This window comes from Dipodomys spectabilis, unplaced genomic scaffold (genome assembly GCF_019054845.1).
Source record: "Dipodomys spectabilis isolate Male_0828 unplaced genomic scaffold, ASM1905484v1 ptg000570l, whole genome shotgun sequence".
Classification (NCBI taxonomy): Eukaryota; Metazoa; Chordata; class Mammalia; order Rodentia; family Heteromyidae; genus Dipodomys; species Dipodomys spectabilis.
Window position 1 is genome coordinate 299,115 of NW_024871247.1, and position 27,454 is coordinate 326,568.

The window sequence follows — 27,454 nt, forward strand, 5'->3', positions numbered from 1 at the left end:
TCCTGGGTCTTGAGTAAGACTCTAGACACAGTCCCTAAGATTTTATGCTCAAAGCTAGTGCTCAACTGCTTGAGCGACAGCACAACTTCCGGATTTTTATGTGCATGTGGTAGTGAGGAATCGAATCCAGGGCTTTGTATGTGCTAGCCATCACTATAGCACTGAGCCACAGGAGTGATGTGTATAAACAGATAAATGTGTAGATCGGCATATATATATATGTCTACATATATATGTAGATGTATAAATATATATATATGTATAAAACAAGAGAAAGATAAGTGTATATTATTAAATTACATAAATTATATTATTGCCAATTATTGAAAAATTATTCCTTCCATTTTTAAGTATCATGGTTGAATACATAATAAAGTATTAATTGAAAATTAGTCAATGTAGTGTAGTTGTTGTGTATAATTTTATAGTATACTCATACACTAACTACTAATTTAATTGTTACTTTTATAACATTTGTATGGATGTATTTTGGAATGCGTTTCTTAGAATCTCCCGCCAATCATTAGTGGCAGTCCCAGGATTTGACCTCCAGGCTTAAGTTGAGGTTTCAGCTATGGCTATCATAATAGCCAGCCAAACATCAGCATGTAAGATCATGTACACATTCTGGGCCTTGTCATTTAGACCCAGGATGGTCACAATGCAAAGCAAAAAAATGTAAAACCACCTTCTTGAACTTCTCTGTTTTATCCTTCTCCTTTTTATTTTTTGCTAACGCTGAGATTTGAACTTGGGTCCTAGGATCCCAAGCTCAGCTGTGGCAGAGATGCCAAGACCTGAGTTCAAGCCCCATGTTTGGCCAAAAAACATAATAAAATAAAGCCCTGGATGGAATTTTTTTGGAATTTTTTGGAATTTTTCTGTCTGGCATGGGATTTGAACTCAGGGTCTGGGTAACTCTGTGGCATTGTGGGTGAAGGGGAAGCTCTCGGTCCTTGAAGACAAGAAATTCAGACCAGTTCCCAGGCTCTGAATTGACGCCACAGCACTGGAAAAAATAATATTCATATATGATCACTATTTACATACATGGGTTTAGTAAGTATGACATTTATTACCCTTATTTATTTCTTATTATTACACATATAACATTTCATTTATTACATCCTATCACGAGTATATATTTGCATATGGATTATACATCATACTGAGACCCAGGATTTTTTTTTCAGGAAAAAAATGTGTCAAAAGTGGTTTCTTCCTACATGAATAAATTTTTGGCGATGCTGGGATTTCAACTCACGGCCTATAATGGCTAATCCATAAATGGGGTCACAGTCTTAGCACACCAGCCTCTGGCAATCTGAGCTGCCAGGAAGTTCTAAGGACCTATGATCAAGCCACAGTAGTGCACTATATATATATTGATAGATGTGTAGAAGGCTATGTATATATATATATACATATACACACACATACACACACACATATATATATATACAGAGAGAGAATGTGAGGATATCATTAAATTATATAAATATAGTCACCCATTATTAGTTATTAAATTATGTCTCCATTTAATGAAGTATCATGGTTGAATACTTATAAAAATTTTAATAAAAATTAGTCAATATCCTTCCATTAGGGGAATCATACCATGGTGCTAGAATGGAAGATATAAATCCAATAAATTTTGTGTGGCATTATAAAATAGAATCACGAATTAACTGCAAAATTAATTGTTATTACACATTCCATTAACATTCACATAAATAGGAACTAGTCTTTTAGGATCTCTCTCCATTTGTGGGTGGCAGTCTTGGCATTCGAACTCCAGGATTAGGTAGTTTACTTCCAATGAAAACCATTGGAATAATACTGTGAAGGTTTCAGATGGTCACAATGAAAAAAAGAACAACAAGAAGAAAAGAAAGCCAGCTGTCAGTGGTTCCTGCCTGTAATACTAGCTCCTCAGGAGGCTGAGATGTATAGAATGCCAATTTGAATTCAGCAAAGGCAGGAAAGTCCACGACATTCTTATTTCTAAGAGATCACAGGAAAATATCCCCATGGGTTGGTTCTGTGGCTCAAGGGCAGAGGACTACTCTTGTGCAAGAGGAGATCAGACATAGGGCCTGGGCTCATATTTCAACCTCGGACCTGCCAAAGAAAAAAAAAGAAGGCAATAACTCCATGTCTCTGAGTATGGATGGATGATGCATGGATGTCACAAAGGATTTACAATATAATCATCAGTGTGATGTCACATTGTCATTATGACATCACCTCATTGTGACATCACAAATATGTAATGATATCACACCACTATGATATCACATTGTCATTGTGACATCATATATACATTATGAATGCCAATTATTTGATTTCATTATATTTCAAATGTGGCATGTGGGTTCATATAAAAAACACATTTTGACTTCATAATCATGGTGACATCACAATCCCTTTGTGACATAACATTGCCACTGTGATATCTCTAAACATCTGTGCCAACTCAAACATGTCCTGTCCTCATGTTTTGTGACATGTTGCCACTGTGTTAGGCTCATTGAGAGCTCAATCTATTTTTGACATATTATTTCAGGTATGACATGAAATATTAGCAATATACTGTGACATCATGAACATTGTGACATCACACTACTAGATTTAATGACCATTGTGTCACATTGTCACATCACGAATCTGTTCTGACTTCATCACATTTGTGCCAACAAATGCTTTGGAATCGTCACAAGCCCGTTCTAAATTTATATACTCATTGTGAGTTAATGACAATTGAGGTCTGGAATGCCATTGTCACATCACCAATCTACTGCGACATCACAAAACTAGTTTGAACTCATCTCTATTATGGCATCATCAAATAATTGTGATATAACAACACTATTATGACATTATAATTTGACATCATATTGCAATTGTGATATTACATACTTTCACAAACCTATTATGATCTCATCACATATAAGAAAATTCATGGCCTTTGGGATATCAAGCTCCTTCTGTGAATTGTATCATTGTGAACTTCTAGCAATTCAAATGTGAAATAAGATGTCACATTACAAACTAGTTTGGACATCATTAACTCATTTATTACAAACTAGTTTGGACATCATTAACTCATTTTTATATCAATAATTATATCATTTTTATATCATTAACACTTGAACAAACCAAACCTGTTAGCAACTTTAGCACTTGTAACAAAAAACATGGCCTTTGCATCATCATACTTCATTTGTGTATGTTGTGACTTCAATCTCATATCCTCACCATAAATTAGTGGCAATTAAGATCTGACATGCCATTGTGACATCACAAACCCTTTGTGACATCATTACCAATGTGAAATCCGACTGTTGTTATGACACCATCAGCTCATTGTGACATCACCAAGCTACAGTGACATCATAGCATTATGACATCACATTGCCATTTTGCTGTCATAGACACATTGTGAATGTATATCCTGTGATTTCATTCTTTTTCAAATGTGGCATATCAGTTGATATCAGAAACACATTGTGACCTCATAACCATTGTAACATTACAAACTCTGTGTGACGTCATAACCAGTGTGACATCAAAATGTTGTTATAGCATCTTTAGCTTATGACATTATAGCATTTGCCATTATGACATTATGACATCATAGTCACATTATGAATGCCTAATCATTGTATTTGAAATGTGGGTTGATATCAGAAATTCATTGTGATATCATAACCATTGTCACATCAAAATCCCATTGTGACATCAATTTGGCAATGTGACATCACAATGTCAATGTAAAGCTACTAAGGCATCATGATATCACAATGGTCATGAACTCACAATGGGCTTCTGATATCAACTGACATGCCACATTAAAAATAGAATGAAAAACATAATAGGCAACCACAATGTGTGTATGACATCAGAATGACAATGTGATGTTACAATGCTATGATGTCATTGTAGTTTTACACGTCAAAATGAGCTGATGGTGTCATAATGCCAACATGATGTCACAATTATGATGAAGTCAGAAAGGATTTGTTATGTATCAATGGTATGTCTGTCAGTTGTCATTAGTTCCCCATAAGAATATGGATACAAAAAAGGTTCTCTGATGTCACAGAGGCCATGTGTGTTTTCAAAGGTGGTAAAAGGTCGTAATCTGAATGGCACAATGTGATTCATCATGTCACAATGGAAATGAGATGTCCCATTGTGTTTTTGATGTCACCGTGGTGGGATGAGATCACAACGGTTTTGTGATATCACAATTTGTTTGTAATATCAGAATGATATATCCAATTTCAATTACTTAGAATTCAATATGAGGATACCAGGAGATAGAAGAAGCTTCATAGTATGAGGTCATATTATGAGAAAACCCAATGGGACAGTGATTTCACAAACACAATGTAATGTCTCAATATCTTGTTATAATAATGTTTTGATGTCACAATTGGTGACACCATACTGATGAGGTGGTCGTAATAGATTGGAGATGTCCCAAGGGGTTCATGATGTCACAATGGCATATGGGATCTCAATTGTCATTAACTCACCATGAGTATATGAGTTTGGGAAGGGATTCTGATGTCACTAATGTATATGTAGTCAAAAAGCTGAAGAACTAAAAGATCTGAGATGTCACAAAGTGACACAATGGTTATGATGTCCAGCAGTGTGATATCATTATGTTACACTGGATTTTAGATATCTCATGTCGTATCTGAAATATGAGGTCGAACACAGACTTTCCACTCACAAAGGGCCTAAGACATCACAATAGCATGCCACAAAAGTTGTGAGGAAAGGAGAGGTATTTGATGTCACAGTGAGTTAGTGATATAACAAAGGCAATGTGCTGTGACAAAGAGATTTTGATGTCACAAAAGTTATGAGTTCACAGTGGTTTCCTGATATCAACCCACATGGCACATTTGAAATAGAATGAAATCAAAGAATAGGCATTCACAATGGGTCGATGACATCAAAATGACAAAGTGATGTTAAGACAGCAATGTTTGATAGGATAGGAACTCATTACCTTGCTCATGTAAATGTAATCCCTCTGTACACTGTACTTATAATAAAAAAGACACAGAAGAAAAAAAGAGAAAAATGGTATGGTGTTATTGGGGTTTGGTGATGTCACAATGAGATGATGGTGTTATGATGACAATGTGATTTCACAGTCATAATTATTGCAGAAAGTATTTGTGATGATACAATACTATGTGTGATCACAATTTTCATTAGTTCACTATGAGGATATGGCTACACAAAGGTCTGTGAAGCCACAGAGATTATGTGTTTCTTTAAAGGTGCTAAGAGCTCACAATAGCTTTGTGATGTCACAATGTGATTGTGAAGGCAAAACAGCAATGTGATGTCACAATGGGGTTGTGATGTCACAGTGGTGATGAGGTCACAATGAGTTTGTGTTGTCAATATGAGTTTGTAATATCACCATGACATGTCCAATTTTAATTTCTATTAGTTCACAATGAGGATACAATTTCAAAGAAAGAATCTTAAGCTCCAAAGACCATCTGTTTTTAGTCATAACTTGTGTAATATGCAGCCATTAAGATATTTTAGTCCTTCAGTAGGCTTAGAATCTGTTTTCAAACTCATAATAATTCAGGTAGGACATATGATGTCTATCAGAAATTGACTGACATCATGACCATTGTGACATCATATGGATAGATATTAAGACCATGGTGTCACATTGTGAACTCACAAATCTGTTAGGACTTCAACACATTTGTGCCAACACATGACATTGAAGATAACACGGTCCCTTTGTCAACTCATATCTTCATTGTGAATTAATGACATTTGAGATCCAGCATGCCATTGTGACATTTCCAACCAGTTGTGACACAAACAAGACCACACTAAAGCTACCAGCACGACTATATTTATTTCAGGATTATTTACCATATCTAAGATATGGAACCAACCCAGATGCCCCTCAGTAGATGAATGGATCAAGAAAATGTGGCATATATATATATATACACACGTACATACAATGGAATTCTATGCCTCCATCAGAAAGAATGATATTGCCCCATTTGTTAGGAATTAGAAAGACTTAGAAAAAATTATATTCAGTGAAGTAATCCAGCCCCAAAGAAACATAGGTTCCAGGTTTCCCTTATTTGCAATCACTAGTATTTGTCTGAGTCAAGCAGAAAAGGTCAGATAAGTTGATGTTACTGGAATGAACCCTAAGATAAGTATTCCAATTTTTTTTGTTTATTTTCCTTTCATGCAATTTTTTCTATCATATTTATAAGATGATTTCTATGTTGCTTTGTATGTCCCTCCCCCACAGTATAACCCATACTTTCACTGTATTTGATGTTGGTATAGTTTGTGGAGGGGAAGGGAAAAAAATAACAAATCATTTAACTAGGGATACAGGAGGACCCATTGCAACAATGAGATGTACAAGTCGTTTTGTCGAAAAACAAACTTAAAAACTTTGGTGGGGGGTGGGAGGAGGATTGAGTGGGGAGAGAGGAGGAGTATGGGAAGAGTTTGGAAGGGGAAACGAGGAGGCATTAATGCTTGATAAGATATGTACTCGTTATCTTGCCCATGTAATTGTAACTTTTCTGTACGGTATTCTCACAATAAAAAAAACCACAAGACATTACAAACCCCCTCCCAAAAAAATTGTGACAGCACAAACCTATTATAGTAGAAACACATTATTATCTAATAGCCATTGTGGTAGCACAATACCTTTGTGATCCCACATTTCCATAGTGATATCACTAACCCACTGTGAAATTCCAATCTTCTCACACCCAATCCAGGTATGAAATGTGATACCCGAATCCAGTGTGACATTTAGATCATAGTGACATCACACTGATAGATGTTAAGAGCATTTTGTCACATTCTGACAACACACACCTGTTAGGACTTCATCACTTTTGTGACAACACATGCCTTTGGAGATACCACAGTCCCTTTATGAGCTCATATACTCATTGTGAGTTAATGACAATTGAGATCACATGTGTCATTTTGATATCACCAACCCATTTTGACATCACACACCTCTTGTAAACATCACTAGTGTGGCATCACCAATTGTGATATGAAAACCTTATTAAGTTATCATATTGCAACATCACATTGCCATTATTATATCACTGTTCCATTGTGTTTTCTAAAACCTAGTATGTCTTCATAGCATTTTAGAAAATTCATGGTCTTTTATACTTCATTCTTCTTCTGTGAACTCATATCCTCATTGTGAAATAGTAGCAACTGAAATTGGACATGTGATTTTGAGGTATGACTTCACAAAACTATTTGATTTCATTACCAATTTGACATCCAAACCCATTGAGAACTTTCATTACCATTTGACATCACTATCACATTTTGACATCCCAAACCGATTAAGACCTCTTAGCACATTTGATAAAAACACAGGACCTTTGTGACATCACAGTCGCTTTGTGTAACTATAACCTCATTATGAACTTCCAATTGGTATCAGACATGCCATTGTAATATCACGAACCCTTTGTGGCATCACCAGTGTGACATAACATTTTCATTATGACAGCGTCAACTACTTTTGATATCACAAAAGTACAATGACAAGATAGCATTATGAGATCACATTGTCATTGTGAAGTTACAGATAGATTGTGAATGTTTATTTTTAATTGTTTTTTTTTCCGGTTGTGGGGCTTGAACTCTGGGCTTGGTTGCTGTTCCTGCTCTTCTGCTCTAGGTGAGCACTCTATCGCTTGAGCCACAGCACCACTTCTGGTTTTCTAGTTGTTTTTATTGGAGATGAGTCTTATGAACTTTCCTGCCTGAGCTGGCTTTGAACTGCGATCCTCAGATCTCAGCCTCCTGAGTAGCTAGGATTACAGGTGTGAGCCACCAGTGCAAAGCTATTTCATTCTATTGCAAATTTGACATATGTGTTGATATCAGAAACATAATGTGACATCATAACCATTGTAACATCATAAATCAGCAGTGACATCAAATTGTCATTATGACACCATCAACTCATTGTGACATCACCAAACAACAATGGCATCATAGCAGTATAAATCACAGTGACATTGTTACATCATAGACGTAACATTGTAAAGGCTTATTGTATGAATTCATTCTATTTCAGAAACCCATTTTGACAATATATAACCATTCTGATATCACAATACATTGTGACATCACATTGCCATTGTGATATCATTAATCTGCTGTGCCATCACAAACCAGTCTGTACTTACAAGTTTTGTGCCATGCTGCCCTCGTTATATATTAGGTCCTTGTGAGCTCATAATCTGTTTTCAATCTCATATTTCTGGTATGACATGTGATATCAGAAATCCCCTGTGACATCATATTGCCAGATTTCATGAATATTGTGTCACATTGTGACATCACAAAACTGTTAGAACAGCATTACGTTTGTGACAACACATGCTTTTGGAGACATTACAGTCACTTTTTGAACTCATATATTCATTCCCAATTAATGACAATTGAGATCTGCCATGCCACTCTGACATCATGAACTCATTGTGACATCACAAATTTATTGTGCTCATCACGAGAATGGCATCAACAACTAATTGTGGTATGAAATCATTATTTTGACATTATATTGTGGTATTGCCGTCGTGACATCATTGTTCCATTGTGTTTTTACAAACCTACTATGGCGACATCACATCTTAGAAAATTCATGGTCTTTGAGATTTCAAGCTTTTTTCTGTGAACTCATGTACTTATGACCCCTAAAGCAAGGACACAAGCCATTGAGTCAAATTTAATATAATAAAACAATTTACAATAGAAAGAGGATTGTGATTACCTTATCCTGGACTGGATACCCAGGTCCAAGAGCATCCTTGACCAACAAACCTCAGAACTTCAATGGGCATCACCACCCTTTTTAATTGGTCTGCAAACCACCATCCAAAAAATTATGATCTCCAAAGCTCCAAACCTCAATGGGCAAGGCTTTTTACTTTTCCATTCCTCCCTCCTTCACTACAGAGCTGTCCTTCCTTCCTGGTCTTTCCCTTTATCCCTTCCACCACTTCCTTCTTCTCTTCCACTCTCCTCCACTCTCCACAGGCCTGCCCTACTCTGCCCCCGTGACCACTTGCCAACCTTCTGCTCTCCATCAACTTCCTCTCTTCTCAGATTTTTCTCTTTATTCCATCCTGGTAGCACCAATTTTTATTTCCCCTTCCAATGCTCTGAAAATGCAACCTATATATAGGTTTACCTCTCTTTACTCTAACGGGTCTTCTGCCTAACAGTTTTCAACAATCACTTCCCAAACTGCCCAATGCTCAATAACTCCTTGACAGCTCACCATGTGAGGCTTGACACTTCACCTTTGGCGGCATTCCCCACACTCTCTGGTGGGCCAGACCAAGAATTTACAATGATTATCAGCTCAGACAGATAATTCTGGCCCCACTGGTTATTACATTATCCTCATAGTGAATTAGAAGAAATTGAAATTGTATACGTCATTGTTATATTACAAACTTGATGAGACATCACTAAACCATTGTGACCTAATCACCGTGGTGACATCACAAACTCATTGGGATATCACACTGACATTGTGCTACCATGATCACATTGTGACATCCCAAACCTATTATGACCTCAGAAGCTTTGAAAGAAAGCATGGCCTTTGCGAAATCACAGGCCTTTTGGTATCCATACCCTTATTTTGAGCTAATGACAATTGAGATGAGACATGTCATTTTAACATCGCAAAACCTTTATGACATCATCACCAGTGTAATATCACATTGTCATTATGACAACATCAGCCCATCATGACATCATAAAACAATGACATCATAGCATTATTATATCACATGGTCATTGTGATGCCACAGACACATTGGAATGCCTATTCTGTGATTTCATTCTATTTCAAAAGTGCCAGGTTTGTTGATATCAGAAATACATTGTGACCACATAATGTTTATGACATCACAATACCTTGATGACACCATATTGCAATTATGATATCACTAACCCACTGTGACATCACAAACTTTCTTATTCTCATAAATTTTTGACATGCTTCCAGTGTGATCCCTTTGGCCTCTCTGAGTTCATAAATTGTTTAACTCATGATACTTCAGGTATGACATGTGATATCAGAAATCCACTGTGACATCATGACCACTGTGACACACTGCCAGATATCATGACCATTGAGTCACATTGTGACATCACAAACCTGTTAAGACTCATGACACTTGTGCCAACATATGCCTTTGGATACATCATTAACCCTCCTGAACTTATATATTCATTGTCAATTAGAGATCTGGCATAAGATTTTGACATCACCATCTCATTGGGAAATCACAAACCTATGTGACCTCATCACCTGTATGGCATCACCAACAATTTGTGACTTCAAAACAATACTATCCCATGTAATGGTAACATCACATTACCAATGGGATTTTCACCATTGCATTTTCACCAACCAATTATTTCCTCATAATATTTTACAAAATTTATGGCCTTTCTGACTTGTAGCTCCTTATGTGAACTAGTATCTTCATCGTGATCTAGTAGAATGAAATTGGACATGTAATGGTGATATTACAAATTCATTGTGACACCATTATCCAAGTGTGACCTTATCACCACTGTGACATCACAAACCCATTGTGACATCACATTGCCACAGTGATATCTCGGTCCCCTTGTGACATCCCAAATCTGTTGTGAACTCTTAGCACTTTTGAAAAAGCACATGGTACTTGTGACATCACAGTCCCTTTGGGTAACCATATCCTCATTGTGAACAAAGGACAACTGACATCAGACATGCCATTGTAACATTACAAACACTTTGTCACATCATCTCCAGAGTGAGATCACATTGTTGTTATGATACCATCAAATCATTGTGACATCCCAAAATGACAATGACGTCATAGCATTATGACATCACATTTTCATTGTTAGGTCATAGAGACAATGTGATTGCCTATTCTGTGGTTTCATTATATCTCTAATGTGACATATAGGTTGATTTCAGAAACCCATTGTGACCACATCACCATTGTGATATTACAATCCCTTTGTGACCTCATATTGACATTGTGATATTATTAATGCAATGTAACATCACAAACCTCTCGTCCTCATAAATTTTGTAACAAGTGTCTACCTTGACCTGGGCTAGATGCCCACAGCTAAATGCAGCTTCAACCATGAACCCTCAGACCTCCAAAGAGCAGCCCAACCATTTGTTATCTGGCCTGTAAATAAGCAACCCCAAAAATAATGATCTCCAAAGCTCCAAACTTCAAAGGACAAGGTTTTTTTCTTTCTATACATCCTCCTTCTCTACAGACCTGTCCTACCTTTCAGGTCTTTTCATTTTTTTCCTTTCACCATTCCCTTCTTTTCTTCAGGCTTCTCTACTCTTGACAGGCCTGCCCTGCCCTGTCCAGGTGGCCAGTTGCCATCCTTCACCTCTTGGTCTCCCTCAATTTCCTCTCCCAGGTTTTTACCCTCCTGCAGTCTCTTTACTTCTTTCCTTCCAGGCCTTTCCCTCTTTTCTCTCCCCTTCTGTTGCTCTGAACATGCAGCCTATGTATAGGCTGTACCCTTCCCCCACTGCACTATGTTTCCTGCATAACAGTTTTCAATCATCACTTCCCAAAAGTCCATGCCCAATCACTTCATGGCAGCTCACAATGTGGGGCTTGACAACCTATCTCCTTCAGCAGCATGTGCTGCTCCCTTCAGCTGCATGCACCCGCCTCTCCTGTGGTCCAGACCAGGAGGCCATGATGACTATCTGTTCCCATGGATGATAGGGTCACTGCTGGTTATTAAGTGTATCATGGTGATCTAGGAGAAATTGAAATTGGACAAATTTGTGATATTACAAACTCATGATATAACTAACCCATTGTGACCTCACCAACACTGTGACATCACAAACATATTGTAACATCACATTGCTGTTTTTGACACCAGGATCACATTGTGACATCCCAAACCTATTATGACCTCTTATAACCTTTGAAAAAAATACATAGTTTTGTGACATCACAGTCCCTTTGTGTACCCAAATCCCCACCATGAAATATTGACAATTGAGAATCAAACATGACATTTTAACATCAAAAAGTTTGTGAGATCATCACAATTGTGACATCACATTGTAGTTTTGACACCATCTGCTCATTCTGAAATCACAAAAGTAAAATAATATGATAGAATTATAACTTCACATTGTCATTGTGACATCATAGACACATTATGAATGCCTTTTCTGTGATTTCATTGCATTTCAAATGTGGCCTGTAGGTTGATATCATAAACAAATCTTGAAATCATAACCTTTGTGACATCACAACCCCTTTGTACATCACATTGTCATTGTGATATCACTAACCTACCATGACATCACAAACCTATCCTGTCATCATAAATGTTGTGACATGCTGCAATTTTTTTTAAGCCTTTTTGTCCTCATGATCTGTTGTGGACCTCATTAGATTTCACATATGACGTTTGATATCACAAATTCCCAGTGACATCATGACCATGGTAACATCACACTGCCAGATGTCATAACCATTGCGTCAAATTCTGACATCACAAACCTTTTTGGATTTCAATATATTTGTGACAACACATACTTTTGGAAAAACTACAGTCCTTCTGTGAACTCAGATATTCATTGTAAGTTAAAGACAATTGAGAAACATTATGTCATTTTGACATGCCCCACACATTGTGACATCACCAATCTTTTGTGACCTCATCATCAATGTGGCATCATCAATTGTGACACCAAAATAATATTTTGACATGATGCAGTGAGTTGACATTGCCATGGTGATATTAATGTCCCGTTGTGTATTCACAAACCTAATATGGCCTCATAACATTTTTAAAAATTCATGTCCATTAGGACTTCAAGCTCCTTCTGTGAACTTGTATGCACATTGTGAAAAAGCAATTGAAATTGGACATGTGTTTAAGATATTACAAAATCATCATGACATCAAAAACCTATTGTGAACTCATCACAACTGTGTATCATGAAGCTATCATGGCCCCTAAGTACTTTTGAAAACACACATGACATTTGTGACATTTCAGTCCCTTTGTATACCCATATCCTCATTGTGAACACATGACAATTGTATTCATATATGCCATTGTAACATCACAAACCTTTGTTACCCCATCATCAGAGTGACACCATTATCTCCTTGCAACATCACCAATTTACAATGACCTCATAGCATTATGACATTATATTAATATTGTGATGTCATAGTTACCTTGTAAATGTCTATTCTATTTCATTCTCTTTCAAATGATGTGGCCTGTGGGTTGATATCAGAAAACCATTGTGATCTCATAAATGTATGGCATCACAATCACTTTGTGTTATCACAGTGCCATGGTGGTATCACTAACACACTGACATCACAAACTTGACCTGTCCTCATAAGTCTTGTGATGTTCTGCAATTGTGATGTCTTAGGCCCTTTATGAGTTCGTAATCTATTTTCAACCTTATAATATTTCAGTTACGATATGTGATATCAGAAATCCACTGTGACATCATGATCATTGTGACAACATACTGACAGATATCATAAATATTGTGTCACACTGTGACATCACAATCCTCCTAGGGCTTCATCACATTTGTGACAACACATGCCTTTGGAGATAGCACAGTCTGTTTTGGAACTCATATTCTCTGTGATTTCATGATAAATGAGATCCTTTATGCCATTTGGATATCACCAACCAACTGTGACATCATAGACCTACTCTGACCCCTTACCTGTAGGTCATCATCAATTAATTGTGACATCAATACCTTTTGTGATGCCACAATATGACACTATGATCATTACATCTGTCAGTGTGATGTCACAATGGTCAAGATGTCACAGTGGATTTCTGGTATCTAATGTCATACATGAAATATGAGGTTGAAAACAAATTATGAGGGCAAAAAGTCTGATATCACAATGTCAGCATGTCACAAATGTTAGGAGGAGAGGAGAAGTTTGTGCTGTCACATTGTGCTAGTGACATCACAATGGCACTGTGATGGCACAAAGTGATTATGATGTCAAAATGGTTATTTAGGCACAAAAATGCGTTTCTGATAGCAACTCTCATGCCACATATTAAATACAATGAAATCACAGAATAGGAATTCACAATGTGTCTATGATGTCAAAATGAGAATTGTTGTCATAATATGATTATGTCATTGAGTTTGATTATGTCACAATGAGGTGATGCGCTTATAATGAAAATGTGATGTCATACTGTTGAGAATGTCACAAACACTTTTTGATGTTATAATGGCATGTCTGCTTTCCATTGTCATTAGTTAACAACAAGGATATGGGTACACAAAGGGACTGATGTTGAAAAGGGCATGTGATTTTTCAAAGAAGGTAAGAGATCATAATAGGTTTGAGATGTCACAAGGGAATCATGTTGTCACAATGACAATGTTGTCACCATGGGTTTGTGATGTCGTGGTGGTGATGATGTCAACATGTGTTTGTGATGTCACAACGAATTTGTAATATCACAATCAAATTTCCAATTTCAATTGCTACTAGTTCACAAGGAGGATACTGTAATAATCAGCAGGGCCCCGATAATCTACAGGCTTAGATAACCAGTGTGGCCCCATCTCCTGGCCAGCTGGAGAGGATGAAGTATGCCACCAAAGACGGTGGGGCATTCTGTGGGAGGGGCTGGGGCATTAATCATCACGTGCTGAGCTGTGGAGAAGTAATTTGACTGTGGGCAGTTTGGGATTTGACAGTTGAAAACTGTTAGGCAGTTGGAGTGAAGAAGGGGTACAGACGTTATATAGGCTTCTGGTTCAGAGCAATAGAAGGAGAGAGAAAAGGGGAAAAGTCCTGTAAGGAAGGAAGTGGTTTGATAGCAGAAGGAGAAAGACCTGGGAGGAGAAGAAGTTGAGGGAGGGCAGGAGGTAAAGGATGGCAACTGACGACCCATTCAAAGCAGTTCATGCCTGTGGAGAGTGAAGAGGCCTGAAGAGAAGAAGGAACTGGTAGAAGGGAGAAAGGGAAAGACCTCAAAGGAAGTATAGTTCTGTAGTGGAAAGACAAAAGAAAGGGTAAAAAAGGCTGGCCCTTTGATGTTTGGAGTTTTGGATTTCATAATTTTGGGGGTTGGTGGTTAGGAGAACATTTATGATATTAGATGTGTCTCTATGGATTCTCTTGAACTATAGAGGTCTTAATTTTTGGAGACCCCATCGAGATAATCCATTTGGATGGCATCAGGCCTTGGCCTCAGGGAAAAATCCCCATAGGTGAGAGTGTCAGCACTCAGGGTTGAGAGTCTACCTCAAGTGTTTGTCTCCGGAGGAGAATCATGGACAAAAAGTCATTTAAGGTCCTCTAGGGGTGTGTGGGCAAGCTTGCCAGCCTGATTGGGGCTCCCCTCTGGAGGTCATCTGTTGCTTCCTTGGGAAGCCATCTGGGAACTCCTTGAGAGGTCATGCAGGGCTTCTTTGGGAAGCCATCTGGAACCTCCTTGAGAGGTCATGTAGCCCTTCCTTGGGAAGACATCTGGAACCTCATCAAGAGTACATCTGCAACTTCCTTGAGAAGCCATCTGAGACCTACCCTGGAGGTCATCTGGAGCCTTCTCCTGGGGCCATCTTGCACTTTCTCCAGAGGTCATTTGGGGCTTCCTCAGGAGGTCAGCTGTGACCTCTATAAAAGTAGTGATTGGGAAATAAGGGAAACCATGGACCTAAGTTTCTTTGGGCCTGGCTTATTTCACTTAATATAATTTTTTCCAAGTCTTTCCATTTCCTAACAAATGGGGCAAAGTCATTCTTTTTGGTGGAGGCATAGAATTCCATTGTGTATATATACTACATTTTCTTGATCCATTCATCTACTGAGGGGCATCTGGGTTGGGGCTTCCTTAAGAGGCAATCTAGGACCACCTCCTGAGGTCATCTGGAGCTTCTTTTGGAGGTCATCTCAGGTTACCTTGATAAGAAATATATGGCTGTCTTCGGACATCATCTGGAACTTCCTTGAGAAGTCATATAGGATGTCATCTGTGGCTTTCTCAAGAGGGTTACCTTGAACCTTCTCTGGAGTTCATATGTGGCCTCCTTGAGTGGCCATCTGGGAGCTACTGGTGAGGTAATCTCAGCCTCATTGAGAGGACATCTGGGACCTCCTTTGGAAGTCATCTGACACTTCCTTGGGAAGCCATTTGGAACATCCATGAGAGGTCATCTAGGGCTTCCTAAGGAGGACATATGTGACATCCTCCAGAGGTCATCCGCGACCTCCTCAAGAGGCAATCTGGAATGTCCTCTCTGTCATCTGGGACATCCTATAGAGGTCAACATTGAGAGGTTTGGGGCATGTGGGTTAAGTGTCTGTGGCTATTGTTCTGTGTGTGCATGCTGATAGTTCTGTGTCCTGTATGACCCTCTGTTTACTCCTTTTCTCAGGATGGGAGAACAAGGCCTAAATTTGTCATATCCAAAAAATATTCTCCCCCAGGGTTACAGAATCCCTCAGAGGAAGATGCACTGATGTACTCTTTCTCCTATTCTTTGCCATCAGCACCTCTAATGTTAAGTCCTCCCATGCGAAAATTGGTTACTTGTACCATCCTGAGGTGGTACAGTATGGTATGTTACCCTTATTACCCTTGAGACGGGAACATGGAGGAGATGGTGGGCAGGTCCCCTTTTTAATATATGGTCCCTTTACAACTAGTGACCTGTATTACTGGAAACAGCAAAATCCATCCTTTTCAGAAAAAAACAACAACCAGGGCTCATTACCTCATTAGAGACAGTAATTTTCACACACACGCACAACTGGGATGAGTGCCAGCAAACTTTACAGATGATTTTCACCTGGTAGAAAAGGGAGTGAATACTGCTCAGTAACTTGAATGTGGTCCCTGGACCGGACAGTAGCTCCACTATTGAACCAGACCATTTGGATCAAGTCTTTCCCCAGATTTATCCAAGCTGAGACTAACAGCAATTGAGGTATGGAGGTGCTTACCAATTATTGCCAGGTTTGGTTAGCAGTGATACCGCAGAGGCTGGAAAGCCAGAAAGGTGAGTGAGATGGGAGAGTTCCCCAGTGAGTACCCTAATGCTTTTCTGAAACTTCTCCCAGAAGCCTATAGGACCTATAGGCCTATAGATCTTGAAGCCTTGGAGAATCAAAGAGCCCTAAATATGGCTTTTGTTAGTCAGCCCCATATCTTAGAAGAAAGCTTCAAAAGTTATAAAGTTTTGAGGGAAAGGTGTATTTTGAGTTGGAAGTGGTTGCCCAGTGGGTGTTTGACAACAGAGGTACCCTGGAAAAAAAAAAAGAGTAAGAAGGGAGTTTGAGTTTTGGTAGGAGCACCAGAATAGGGATCAAGAAACCCTTGGCAAAGACAGTACAATTCATTTGCAAATGGCAGTAGGGAACCTCTAGGACTAGATCAGAGTGCTTATTGCAAGAAAAATGGACATTGGAAAAAGGAATGTCCAAGGGGGAGAAAGATTGAAAATGACAGGTTATGTAATCCCATTAACACCTGGAAAATGTGATTATATCTCTGGAGAAACATGCAAAGGAGCTTGAGGCTCTGAATTCCAACTGTGTTCAATTAAAAAACAGCCCTATAAAATTAAGAAGAAATGTGGCAAAGAAAAAATTCACACACTTCTATCTCAAAACACAGTTTATAAAATACTGAATCTCCAATATGTGCTAAACAAAACCCACTAAGAGGTTAAAAGCAAATAGAAGAGTACACTGGAGAAACCAGAGAATTATTGACGTGAAGAAAAGCTTTGAAGATATAAATTACGAACTTGTGAGAGTCAAAAATGAGAAGAAAATCCTCAAAAGGAACCTAGAAAACAGTCAGAATTAAATGAAATTCAAGTACATTAGCCTGGGTGAGCATGAGGCAAGTTAGGGGACCACAGTTCAGAGGCCAACAGAAGCACAAGACAGCAATGCTACCATCCTTGCTAACCACAAGTGAGGCCAAGAAGAGATCCTGATGCTTCATTAAGAAATAGTGGACATGTTCAACCACTTTGGAAAGCAGTATGGAGGTTCCTCAAAAGACTCCACATAGAGCTCCCCAATGACCCAGCAATCCCACTTTTGGGCATTTACCCAAATGATCACAAACAAGGCCACACTAAAGCTACCAGCACAACTATGTTTATTGCAGCATTATTTACCATAGCTAAGACATGGAACCAACCCAGATGCCCCTCAGTAGATGAATGGATCAAGAAGATGTGGTATATATACACAATGGAATTCTATGCCTCCATCAGAAAGAATGACATTGCCCCATTTGTTAGGAAATGGAAAGGCTTGGAAAAAATTATATTAAGTGAAGTAAGCCAGGCCCAAAGAAACATAGGTCCCATGGTTTCCCTTTTTTGCAATATCTAGTATAGGTATGAGTCAAGCGGAAAAAGTCAGATAATGTGATGTTAGGAAAACGAAACCTCAAGTATGTATTTTAATGTTTTTGTTTCTTTCATGCATGTGTTTCTAATGCATTTATAAGATTATTTCATTGTTGCTTTGTATGTCCCTCCCCCACAGTGTAACCCCCGCTTTCACTATATTTGATGTCAGTATAACATGTGGAGGAGATGGGGACAAACAAGTCTTTTAAGGATTCAGTTGGACCTGTTGCAACAATGAGAAGTACAAAATGTCATGTCAAAATCAGCATTACAATGTCGGTGGGGGGGGTATGATTGGGTGGGAGGGAGGGGGGAGGCTGGGAAGGGAGGTGAAGGGTAAACAAAGGAGGAGGCTGCAATGCTTGGTAAGAAATGTATGCATTATCCTGCCCATGTAATTGTAACCCCTCTGTACAGTATGTTCTCAAATAAAATAAAATAAAATTAAAAAAAAAAAAAAAAAAAGAAATAGTGGACATAATAAAAGAGCTGGACCTGATATAAGAATGTATTAGGCTGAAGTACATGTTGATTATAAGCTTTGAAGAGTGTCACCAGATATTCAAAACAACAGAGAAAGAAGATAAGAATAGATATAGAGAAAGACGAGGAAGTGCTATGTCATAGAAGATGAGGCCAAGAAAAGTGAACAGGAAATATCAGGCTCAAGAAAGAGATTGTTACTCTTCAGTAAGAGTTAAAGGACCACATGGTCTGATAAAGAATGCCGGGGAAAGGAAAAGAGCATTGGGAAGAAAAACAGAAGCGCTAAACAAACAGTTGAAAGATCTGTCACAAAAATACGGTGAAGTGGAAAACTAGAAAGAGAAACTACTAGAGTAAAAAGCCAAAAAGACTGCTGAGATCTTCACCATAAATGTAATGCAGAAATATCATGTCCCAATGGAACAGGTGGAGGTGGGAAAATTTACCTCTCAATAGCACCTTTGTGAACTTAAGGAAGGAGCTGAAGAGCAAGCAAAGGGGTTGTGAGAAGGAACAGCAGTTGGCCAGTCAAAGGAACTCTCATGTGACCCTGCCAAAACATTTGCAGGTTAAGGAGCACATTGAGAAGGAGAGTGGGATCATGAAAGCAAGTTTGAGAGAAAAGGAGGAGAATAAAATGGAAGAAGTATCCAAGGTTCAGAGTACTATACAGGAGTTAAAGAAACTAGAGACCCTAAGATACAGAGAAACATCTGAGCTGGTTAGGTAGCTTGGGAGACCACTCTAAAACCAACGGGGTCTCTAGAGCTACTAGTTGTTAACATTAAAGGAAGAAGCAAAAACAGTGGTAATAAGTGTGCAAATTTTGAAACTAAACTTGGGAAAAATGCATACAGGCTTAAGCTGTCAGTTTATATGTATATATTTGCACCAAGGTAAATTGCCCGAGGCTACTGCCTAAGACTGTTCTGAAAACCAGTAGGGCCTCAGCCTACCAATCCTTTGTAATGTGTGTAGGTAATTTCCAACAGGTAAAAGCTGAAAAGCTGGAACATATGGAAAGAATTCATATGTGAGGAACCTCAGATGGTGAATTGGGCAAGTGGACTTCATAGAGGTAAAGCCTGGAAAGTATGGGTATTGGTATCTATTATAATAGTGGACACTTTTTCAGGCTGAGCTGAGGCATGTAATAATTCCTTGATTTGACTTACCCTTAGGTGTGGGGTCTGAAGTTGGCACTGCATTCATGGCCTAAGTTCTCAATTATTAACTAATGCCCTAGGAATAAATTGGAAGTTACAATCCATATATAGACCTCAGAGTTCAAGGCACTAGAAAGAATGAGTATGACCTTAAAGAAACTTTAACTAAATTAAATACAGAGACTGGCCATGGCTACGTAAGTCTCCTTCACTTTGCTCTTCTTCAAGCAAGATGTAGCCATTATGTTAAAGAATTTAATCCCTTTGAAATACTTTAGGATAGACCACCCACTTTGTTCCCTAATCTTGTGAAGGCTATATTAACAGAAATGTCTAACTACAAATTGCTGGCTTTACAACATATTCTTTTATGTACCTATCCTTTGGTAACCAAGGCCCACTTGCCGCCTAAGAAAAATTCCACCTGACAAGGAGGGGCCAAGATGGCAATGGAACAGCAGGGAAACACCACAGCTCTCTCCAACCAAAAACAGTGTTTGGCTTTCAATGCTCTGTTTCACCAAGTGACACCCTCCCACCCCCCAAAAAAATGCAATTGCTCAGAGAGATATAGGAAGTGATAAAAGAAAAGGGAAAAACCTACACAGACAGTAAAGTGGGAAGACCCTTCCCCCACCCCTTGTTGGTGATGGGGCTCTGTGCTGAGCAGCTTAAGTTGTGGGGATTCGTGCCAGGCTGCTTAAGTATCCTGGCTCTGGACCCTCCAAAGACCACACACAGGCAAGCATCCCAAGGCTCCCAGAAGACTCCCAAGGTACAGTGCCAACCCAGAAAATACAAACAGAAATCTCAAATGCAGAGCTGGCATGAAGACTTCCCTCAGTGGCCCTGGCACGGAGCCTCTGCCTGGTTGGTGCAAGCAGCCCAATCCAGTCTGGAACAGCAGCAGCTTTCAGCAGTGGTGAATGACCCTAGACTCACACTGTGGTACTTCTGTCCTGCTGGTGTAAACAGCCTAGCCTAACCTGGAGCAGCAGCAGCAGCAACTGGCAGTGGCAGCAAACCACCAACACTCCGGGCACGATGCCTCTTGGCACTAGCCCACAGGAACAGCCCAGACGAGCCCAGGGCGGCAGCGGTGGCTAAGGTGACTACAGCTGCAGTGAACAACTCCAGACCCCTGGTGGTTTGTGCCTCTCTATACTGACCCACATAAGCAGCCCAGCCAAGCCAGAGGCAGAGCAGTGTCTAACACCTGACTCGTGGTGGAGTGTCTGGCTTGCATATGTGGCCCAGCTGATCCTGGGGCAGTGGCAGCAGCTCAAGCAGTGCATCAGTTGTGGCAGCAGCAGTGGCATCGACAGCGGCTGTGAACAACTACAGACGTACAGTGGGGTGCAGCATCTCTCCATACTGGCTTGCATAAGCTGCTCAGCCCAGCCCATGCTGGCAAAGGTGGTGAACAGCCACAGAATTGAGGCAGGGTGTGGTGCTGAACTACCCAAGAAAATCCTCATGAACATTCTTGCCTGGGATGGCTTTAAAACTGAATACTCAGATGTGAGCCTCCTGAGTAGCTAGAATTACAGGCATTCCCACCAGCAGGGTCTTATTCTTGCAAACTCCCTAACTTTTTCTCAAATAGATCATTTGTTAGTTCATACAAGGAATTTAAGCAAATACAAGAGGATCGACATAGTACCCTGTATTCTATCTGACCATACTGGAATCAAACTGGTTCTCAATAACAAGGCATAAAGTAGATAAAACTTAAACATATGGAAATTAAACAACGTTCTTGGAACAATACATGGGTTACAGAAGAAATTAAAGAAAAAATTAAAAAGTTCCTACAATTCAATGAAAATGAAAATACATCAGAAAGGGACCCAGTGAAAGGAGTCCTGAGGGGCAAATTTATTGCTCTCAGCATGCATATCAAGATCAATAGAAAGCCTACGGATTGGGAGAAGAACTTCACTAGCCATACAACGGACAAGGGTCTCACATTTAAAATATACTTGGAACTCAGAAAATTAAATCCCCCAATAACAAATCCTCAAAGAAACAACTGCCCAATAAATAAGTGAGCTAAAGACTTAAACAGAAACTTCTCTGAAGAAGAAAGATGGATGGCCAATAGACACATGAAGAAATGCTCAACCTCCCTAGCCATAAAAGAAATGCAAATCAAAACAACATTGAGATACCACCTCACCCCAGTTAGAATGGCTAAAATCAAGAACTATAATAATAACAGATGCTGGAGGGGATGTGGACAGAAGGAAACCTTACTTCATTGTTGGTGGGAGTGTAAACTTGTTCAACCAGTTTAGAAGGTAGTATGGAGGTTCCTCAAAAGACTCCACATAGAGCTCCCCTATGCCCCAGCAATCCCAATTCTGGGTGTTTACCCAAATGATCACAAACAAGACCACACTAAAGCTACCAGCACGAGTATGATTATTGCAGCATTATTTACCATAGCTAAGATATGGAACCAACCCAGATGCCCCTCAGTAGATGAATGGATCAAGAAAATATGGTATATATACACAATGGAAGTCTATGCTCCATCAGAAAGAATGACATTGCTCCATTTGTTAGGAAATGGAAACACTTGGAAAAAATTATGTTACGTGAATTAAGCCAGGCCCAAAGAAACATAGGTCCCATGGTTTCCCTTATTTGCAATATCTAGTATATGTCTGAGTCAAGCAGAAAAGGTCAGATAAGGTGATGTTAGGGAAATGAACCCTAAGATATGTATTCAAATGTTTTTTTTTTCTTTCATGCGATTGTTTCTAACACATTTATAAGAATATTTCTTTGTTGCTTTGTATGTCCCTTCCCCACAGTATAACCCCTGCTTTTACTGTATTTGATGTCGGTATAATTTGTGGAGGGGAAGGGGAAAAACAAATTATTTAAGTAAGGATACAGGTGGACCCATTGCAACAATGAGATATACAAGTTGTTATGTCGAAAACTAACTTTACAACTTTGGTGGGGGAAGAGGGGGAGCAGGGGGGATTGGGTGGGGGTTCAGGGGGAGGATGGTAAGGGATGTGAAGGGGAAACAAAGGAGGAGGCTACAATGCTTGATAAGAAATGTACTCATCGTCTTGCCCATGTAATTGTAACCCCTCAGTACAGTATTTTCACAATAAAAATAAATTAAAAAATTAAAAAAAAGAAAACATAGACCAAGTAAACAATGTTATGATGCAACTAAAACTGCTAGAGGAGCAAGAAAAATTGAACCTAAAGTTGCTAGACAGAAAAAGATAACTGAAATAAGAGCTGAAATTAATGAGATACAAAGAAAATTATTAATAAAATTAATAAAACAAAAAGCTGTTTAAAAAAATATCAATAAAGCTGACAGACCACTGGCAAGAGTAATGAACAAAAGAGAGGAGACCCAAATCAATAATATCAGAGATACCACAGGAAAAATTACAACAATCATCCACTCAAAGCACTAGCTTTGAGCATAAAAGCTTAGGGACTGTGTCTAGACTCTTACTCAAGACCCAGGAATGACACCAAATAAAGATAGAATATTTTTACTGCAACTATATAATGATAGCACTGCAAATACCTCATCATAGAGCAAGCCAGGAGTCTGTTGCTGACAGCTGCCATCTAACCTGACTTAGCCAGAGGTAAATGGCTCCACAGAACCAGATGCCACTGGCTCATTAACCCCTGTCATCCAAGGTACGTGGGGACGGAGATCTGACCCTGATGGGTTTAAAATCCAGCCCTGGCAGGAAGTCAGCAAAACTCTGAGCTGTGGCTCAAAGTGGTAGAGCTCTAGCCTTGAGCAAAAGATCGTAGGACAGTACCCCCAAACTTTCAATACAATCCCTGTGGCTGACTCCACCTCCTCCAAAAAAACCCCACCCCTCAAAATCATTAGATGTGAACTTCGTATGGTTTGTGATGTGATTCTGAAAGAATGGTGATACTGATGAAAGCACTCTAATTCTAATGACAGTGTGTGGGATACAGCTATTTGATGAGTCCTTTATGATGTGTTGTGTGCTGAGTCCTTTACACTGTGCATTTTTTTCATCTGGTTCTTATAAGAGTTCCACAAGTAAGATGATTGTGCAGATGAGAAATTTGAGGCTCAGATATATCCCCATATCAAGGCCAAAATTATGTATTTCCTAACTCTAGTGAGTTGTCTCCTACAGACAATTGTTTGGGTTTATTTTTCTCAGTCATGAACTTTGAACTCAGGGCCTAGCCACTGACCCTTCCCTGTTGGGCTCATCGCTAGCTCCCTATCATGTGGAGCCAAGAACCCCCTTGCAACAGAGTGTTACAGTCTAGGATCTGCAGCTTAGGTCTGTCATCCTGCCTACTGAGGAAGCTGAGACCTGACGATCTGGGTTCCAAACTATCCCAGACACAAAAGGTCCTAAGAGACTACTGTCTCCTATTCACCACTTAGAAACACGAAATGGAAGCTGGGCGCCAGTGATTTGCACCTGTCATCCTAGCTACTCAGGAGCCTGAGAGCTGATGATCACAGCCCAAAACCAGGCTGGGCAGGAAATTCCTTGAAAGGTTTCTCTCCACTGAACTACCAAAAACCTGCAGGGGTGCTGTATCTCAAGTGATAGATCACTTGGCTTTAGCTGAAGAGCTCAAGGACAGCACCCAGGCCTAGACATCAATTCCTCCAACTTCCAAGAGAAGAAAGAAATAAACCTGAATTTGAGGGCTGGGAATGTGTCTTAGGGGTAGAGTGCTTTGCATGTATGAATCCCTGGGTTTGATTCCTTAGTTCCACATCACTAGAAAAAAGTCTGAAGTGCCTGTGTGGTTTAAGTGGTAGAGTGCTATCCTTGTACTGGAGAAACTCAGGTACAGTGTTCAGGTCTTGATTTCAAGCTCCAGGACAAGTGTATGCACACACACACACACACACACACACACACACACACACACACACACACACACACACACAGATACCAGAAGTGAAGCTCTGAAACCAACTGTTAAAGCACTGAGCTCCAGTTCTGAGGTCATGCTCAGCACCCAGGCCCTGTGTTCAACCCTGAAACCTAGCCATCCAGAGCCTAACTAGGAGAGGTCAAAGGTTTCAAAACCTGATGAGCTTCACCAGCCCTAAATGACAGGAAGCATTGTGATATTAAACATGTGCTTAGATTTAGCAAGCTTCCAGAAACCTAGGAATACACCATTGCAAATAATGAAGCATTTTATTAGGTTAAGCTCCCTTGTTGTCTACCAGAAGGACGCTTGAATTAATTGTAGCAGGTTATTTCAGCACTGGAATATAGTCTAACAAAAAGACAGGATGAGTGCAGGGAACTTGGCCTGCCATGGGAGGTGGCACAAATGAAGGCTTCCTGTGAAAACAGCACTGGGGAGAAGAGATGGCTTGGGGTACAAAGAGGCCTTTTTCTCCTGGCCTTCAGAGCCCGACCACACTCCTCCTCACTAATCGGCCTTGATGGAGTTGCTTGTTACACAACTGTACAAGAGTGAGGCCTTTTGTCTGCCTGTTCCAACAATGAGGCAGAGTTCCTTCAGCAGTCCCTGGTGCCGAGAAAACCTCAGGATACAATGGGAACAGTGAGGGGAGCCCCGGAACATGCACTGTCTTGAAAGCACTGTCTCTGCTATGAAATCATTCTATTCAAAGCAAATTTCCTAGCTGGGTGCCTTTCATCTTAGGGACTCTGGACCTTCACCGATAAAAATACATCCATACATATATGGGGAGACATGGAGTCACTTGATTTTTTTGTTTGTTTCTTTTTAGGCAGGTCCGGGGGTTGTATTAGGAGCCTAGCCACTGTGCCTGAGCTCCTTTTGCTCAAGGGTAGAGCTCTGCCCTTGAGCCACAGCTCCATTCATGGAGATTTTTTATTCCTTTGATAACTTCGAATAAGAGTGCTGTGGACTTCCTGTCCAGGCTGAATTCAAACTGGCATTCTCTACCTCACAGATTCCTGAAGAGCTAGGATTAAAGGCAGGAGTAAATAACACCTGGCTTTCGTTTATTCTTGTTCTTTTTTTCATTGTGACAAACTGAAATCTTCACAGTGTCATGCTAATGGTTTGCATTTCGAAGTAAACTACCCAGGCCTGGAATTTGATTGCCAGGACTGCCACCTACAAATGGAGGGAGATCTTGAGAAAATCTTTCCTATTCATGTGAATGCTTAATGGATTGTTATAAAAGTAACAAATAAATTTGCAATTAGTTCATGATTCTCTTATAGAATGCCACATGAAAAATATTTTATTATGTCTTCCATTCTAGCTACTTTGTATGATTCTCCCAATTAAAAAATACTGACTACTTTTACATTAATGCTACTTCATTAAATGGAGGCATAATTTAATAATAATTCATAAAATGTATAATTTTATATCCTCACATTTTCTCTCTCATATATATTGCAAACTACACATCTATCTATCTATCTATCTATCTATTATCTATCTATCTATCTCTCACTCTCTCTCTCTGTCTGTCTATATATCTATATCCACATCTTTATCTATATCTATCAGCCATTACTATGGCTTGTTCCACAGAACTGGCTGGCAGCTCAGTTTGCCAAAGGCTTTTGTAGTACAACTGACCCTTTCATGAATTGGGCATCGTGAGCTGTGAATTAAAATCTCAGCATTGCCAGAAGTTTATATGTGGAGTCAGAAGACAATTTTGACACATGTTTTTCCTTCTCTGTGAAAGTCCTGGGTCTCAGTATGATCTATAATCCTTATGCAAATACATCCATGTGATAAAATGTAATAAATGAAATAAATATTATATATGTAATAATACTAAATAAAATAAAAAACAAGGGTAATAAATATCATATGGAATAAACCCATGTACGTAAATAGATCTCATATACGAATATTTTTTTTTCAGTGCTGGGGCTTGAATTCGGGCCCTGGAAACTGGGCTGAAATTCTTGTCTTCAACGACGGTAAGCTTACTCTCCCCAACAGTGACACAGAGTTACCCAGACCTTGAGTTCAAATCCCAGGCCTGCAAGAAAAATGGTGCAAATTCCAAGCCAGGGCCTTGATTTTTTTGGCCAGGACTGGGGCTTGAACTCAGCTTGTGACAACTCTGCGTCAGCTTCGATCATCCTAGGCTGGGGTGCAGCCTCTGGACACACAGCCCATCCTGAGATCCTACGACCAGAGTTCAAATCTTTGGACTGGCAAAAAAGGAGAAGTGCTGGGAAAGAAACTCAGTAATAGAGTGATTGCCTTGCATGCATAAAGCCCAGGGTTCGAT

General features: G+C 39.5%; 1 long non-coding RNA gene across 3 annotated transcripts in view; it reads right to left on the bottom strand.

The window, feature by feature from the left end:
- Positions 1-984: 984 nt before the first annotated feature.
- LOC122100217 overlaps positions 985-27,454 on the bottom strand; it is a 34,075-nt gene continuing 7,605 nt past the window's right edge. The window contains exons 3-4 of one of the 3 annotated variants that reach the window (XR_006146135.1): positions 16,880-16,954; positions 985-1,009 (exon numbers count right to left, since the gene is read on the bottom strand). This is a non-coding gene — a long non-coding RNA (uncharacterized LOC122100217). Of the gene's footprint in view, positions 1,010-1,986; positions 2,122-11,734; positions 11,887-16,879; positions 16,955-27,454 lie in introns of those variants that run through there. The other 2 variants (XR_006146133.1, XR_006146134.1) reach the window with 2 other exon arrangements.